This window comes from Pelodiscus sinensis, chromosome 1 (genome assembly GCF_052426305.1).
Source record: "Pelodiscus sinensis isolate ZL-2025 chromosome 1, ASM5242630v1, whole genome shotgun sequence".
Classification (NCBI taxonomy): domain Eukaryota; kingdom Metazoa; phylum Chordata; order Testudines; family Trionychidae; genus Pelodiscus; species Pelodiscus sinensis.
Window position 1 is genome coordinate 331,204,681 of NC_143052.1, and position 5,202 is coordinate 331,209,882.

Here is a 5,202-nt window from a genome sequence, read left to right on the forward strand (position 1 = left end):
CGCCATTTTCGCAATTGGGGCTTTTTTGCAGAAAAAAAATCTCCGCTGTCTACACTGGCCCTTTTGTGCAAAAGTTTTGCGCAAAAGGACTTTTGCCCGAATGGGAGCAGCATAGTATGTCCGCAAAAACTCTGACAATCTTACATGAGATCATTAGTGCTTTTGTGGAAATTCAAGCGACCAGTGTTGACAGCTGGCAAGTTTTTCCGGAAAAGTGGCTGATTTTCCGGAAAAACTGGCCAGTCTAGACACAGCCAAGCAGATCCCTTCTATATCAAGTGCTTTTTCTCAAGCTTTGGGATCCACTCAGAAACTCTTCCATGGATTGCCCCGCTGGTGTCTTTCTGTTTGGGAACTTATTTGGCTGCATCTGAATTACACTTGAACCTGATGATTTGGGGTTGATATATGTATTTCTAATTGAAACACATTTGCTGGTTTAGTATCCCTCCCCCTTGAACAGCTTCAATAAGAATGTGTCATTTTGTTTTGCAATTTAGCAAACTCAGTAGGATTGTACACAGCTCCTGTTGAGAGCATAGGAATGGCCATAATGAGTCAGCAATGGCCCATCTAGCCCAGTTTCCTGTCTTCCTACCTTCCGACAGTGGCCAGTGCCAGGTGCCCCACAGGGAACGCACAGAACAGGAAGATGTATCTCAAGTGATCCGTCCTGTTGTCCAGTCTCAGCTTCAGGCAACTGGAGAACTATGGACACAATTTTGCATGGGGTTGCATTTCTGACCAACTTGCCTAATAGCCATTGATGGACTTATCCTTATGAATGCATTTTATTCTTTTTTGATCCGAGTCATACTATTGGCCTTTTAAACATCCCTTGGCAACAAGTTCTGCAGATTGATTCTGCACTGGGTGAAAAGTGCTTTTTTTGATTGTGCTAAACCTGTAGCTTACTATATTCATCGGATAGCCCCTAGTTCTTGTGTTATATGAAAGGGTAAAGAAAATTCCTTTATTCACTTTCTCTACTACATTCATTATTTCATAGTCCTCTAACACATTCATAGAATCATAGAATCATAGAACCATAGAGCTAGAAGAGACCTCAGAAGGTCATCAAGTCCAACCCCCTGTCCAAGTCAGGACCAATCCCAAGTAAATCAACCCGACCAGGGCTTTGTCAAGCCGAGACATAAACACCTCTAGGGATGGAGACTCCACTACTTCCCTAGGTAACCCATTCCAGGCTACCCTCCTACTAAAATAGTTTTTCCTAATATCCAACTTGGACCTCTCCCACCAAAACTTGAGACCATTGCTCCTTGTTCTGCCATCTGTCACTACTGAGAACAGCCTCTCTCCATCCTCTTTGGAACCTCCCTTCAGGAAGTTGAAGGTTGCTATCAAATCCCCCCTCACTCTTCACTTCTGCAGACTAAACAGACCCAACTCCCTCAGCGTCTCTTCATAAGTCATATGCTCCAGCCCCCTAGTCATTTTGGTTGCCCTCCCCTGGACCCTCTCCAATGCGTCCACATCCTTTTTGTAGTGGGGGCCCCAGAACTGGACACAATACTCCACATGTGGCCTCACCAGAGCCGAATAAAGGGAAATAATGACATATCTGGATCTGCTGGCAATGCTCCTCTTAAAGATGGGGTAATCAGAACCGCATGCAGAATTCTAGGTATGGGTGTGCCATAGATGTATATTTTAACATTGTGGTATTTTATTTTTGTATTTATCAATTTCCTAATGGTTGCTTACAGTCAGTTAGCTTTTTTTTGACTGGCCTGATCACTGAGCAGATGTTTTCAGAGAATTATCCACAATGACTCCAAGATCCCTTTCTTAAGTGGCAACAGCTAATTTACATGCCATCATTTTATATATATAGTTGGGCTTATGATCTCTAATATTCATTACTTTGCATTGGTCAACACTGAATTTCATTTGTCATTTTCTTGCCCAGTAACATTGTGAGATCCCTTTGTAACTCTTCTTAGTCTGCTTTGGATTTAATTGTTATGAATAATTTAGTATTATCTGGAACTTGGCCACCTCATATTTATCTCATTATTTCAGATTAATTAATATATTGAACCACACAGGTCCCAGCTATATTCCACTTTTTCATTTATAGGTTTCCTGTCTTTTAACCAGTTACTGATCCAGAAGAGCACCTTCCCTCTTATCCCATGACTGCTTGATTTGCCTAAGAGCCTTTGGTGTGAAATCCTCTTCATAGGCTTTTTAAAAGTCCAGGTACACTACATGTGTTGGAACACTCTCATTCACATGCTTGCTGACACACTAAGGCTACGTCTAGACTGGCCCCTATTACGAAATAGCCATGCTAATTTCCAACTTTGGAATAGGGAAATCCGCGGGGGATTTAAATATCCCCCGCGGGATTTAAATAAACATGTCCGCCGCTTTTTTTCTGGCTTGGGGAAAAGCGTCTAGACTGGCGTGATCCTCCGGAATAAAGCCCTTGAAAGTAAGAATAAGAGATCCTCCGGAAAAGGGAATTATTCCGGAGGATCGCGCCAGTCTAGATGCTTTTTTCCGGCTTTTCCCCAAGCTGGAAAAAAAGCGGCGGACATGTTTATTTAAATCCCGCGGGGGATATTTAAATCCCCCGCGGATTTCCCTATTCCAAAGTTGGAAATTAGCATGGCTATTTCGTAATAGGGGCCAGTCTAGACGTAGCCTAAAAAAATTCTAATAGACTGTTGAGGCTTTACTAAAGCTGTATTGATTGTGCCTTAAATTATGTTAATCTTTATGTCTAATAATTCTGTTCTTTTCTATAGCTTGAACTAGTTTGCCCGGTACTGAAGTTAGGCTTACGAGCCTGTAATTGTCAGGATTGGCCCTGGAACCTTTTTTAAAAATTAATGTTACATTAGCTACCCTTCAGTCATCTTACACAGAGTCTGATAGAAGTAATAGATTGCCATATCTTAGAGACTACACCCTGCACTTGAATATATCGCACACCCGAATATACCCCGTGGATATGCTATTTGAGTAAAAAAAGTCTTGTATACCCCGTACACGAGTATAACCTATGGGGTATACAAGACTTTTCTTTCAAACTGTGCCAGGGGTATATTTGCTAATTTATTGTGCCGGGAGCCAGAGGGAAATTAGTCAGCATCACTGCTCTGGTTCCTGCAGGCACTCACACCCCAGACCAGCCTCCAGGCAGGGGAGCGCTCACCCCCTGGTTCCTGCACAGCCGCAGGAAGCACCAGCCTCTGGGCAGGGGAGCGCTCACTCTCAGTTCCTGTGCAGGTGAGTAAAAAAAAAACCACTGTATACCCCGAGTACGAACATAGCCCATGGGCGGGGGAGGGGTGCAGGGTTTGTAAAAATGAATATAACCCGCGGGTTATATTCGCTAAAATACGGTACATAACACAGTTAATAGTTCAGCAATTTCATATTTAAGTTCCTTAAGAACTCTTATGTGAATACCACCTGGTCCTGGGACTTTATTTATTATTAATTAATTATTATTCATTTGTTTGTTTGTTTGTTTGTTTGTTTGTTTGTTTAATCGATTTGTTCCAAAAACACTTAACTGACCCCATCAGTCTGGGACAGTTCCTTGGATTTGTGGCCTAAAAAGAATGCCTCAGTGTTGCAATCTCCCTCATAACTTTTGTGGTGAAGATCAATGCAAAGAATTAATTTAGTGTCTCTGCAGTGGCCTTGTCTTCTTTGAGTGCTTTAGCACTTTGGTCACCTAGTGGAAGCATTAATTTTTTGGCAGGGTTCCTGCGTCTGATATACTAACAAAAAATGCTGTTAGTTTTTGTGTCTTTTGCTAGTTGCTTTTCAAATTCTTTTTTGGCCTACCTAATTATACTTTACACTTTGACTTGCCAAAGCTAATGTTGCTTTCCACTTTCCTCACTAGGATTTCACATACAGATTTTAAAGTATGATTCTTTGCTCCTAACCACCACTTTTATTTTGCCAGTTAGCCCTGATGGTATTTTATTGGTTTTCTTACTGATTCTTTTACTGTACAATTTTCTATGCCCATTGGCAAAGTGCGTAGTATAGCAATATGTATAGCAATATATGTATAGCAATCTGATGTGGTAAAGAAAGTAAAATTATTTCAGCAACATAAGAGGTTGAACAAAGGTTAAGCCATTCAATGGTGGGGGAACGACTTTTAATTCCCTAAACTATGTTATAGGCCCTGAATTGCGATGAAACAGGACACAAAGGATCTGCTTTTGCTGTCTCTTGTACTAATGTTACCCTGGCATGATTTCATTGGAGTTACTCTTGACTTTCCCTGGCGCACACTAGAGCAGAATCAGATCCCAAATCTTGCAAATAGAGATTATTTTACATGAATCAAGTAATGTGTGGATGTGATTACTTTTTTTACCCTTCTGATATCTACTCAGAGTCCGTTATGTACGAGTCAGTCAATAAACTAATTCTCAGATTAAACAAACAGTATCGTTTAGCACATTGCTAATCTCAGTTTACTAGCTAGCATGGCAACCAAATCCCCTGTCTGTCCTTACAAAAATGATTCAAGCAGATTAAATCTGACAGGATAGCATGGGGTAATTTGTGCTGTGGTTGCATACAGTAGACTAGTTTTTAGATAAATTCTTATTTCCGGGGCTTTTGAACATTTAGCTTTCAAACTCTGACACATAAAAGGAAAAAAATCATTTGCTTTCTGTCTTTCTTCTCTCTCTCTCTCCCCCCCCCCCTCCCTTCTTTTTTTTTTTTGGTTAATTCCCATCTGAAACAGGCACAGGAAATGTAGATGGACTGCCATCTATTGGCATGTATATAAAATTCTTATTATGGGTGAACATTGCCTTGTCCAAAGCAGTCAGAGTCCACGATTTCAAATGCTGCATACTGTGGTAACTCAGAATGAGATGCAAGGTGAAGAGTTACCTACAATCTAATTTAACAAAGAGAAATAGTTTGAATAAGAGAATATATTTTTTCTCCCTTTTAAAAACACTTAGAATCAGTAGTCTGCATCTTACAACTAAACAGTCACATCTAGATTTGTCCATAAGTAGTATTATTATTTATATAACCATGTCAATGTGTGTAAATATGAAAAGGGAATTCAATGGTTTGGAACATATGGGCTAGAGATTCCGTTGGTTTTCATTGTGATAGCTCCATTGAAGACAATGGAGCTTGTGTAGTCTTATACCAGATAAGGTTCTGTCCCTTCCACAG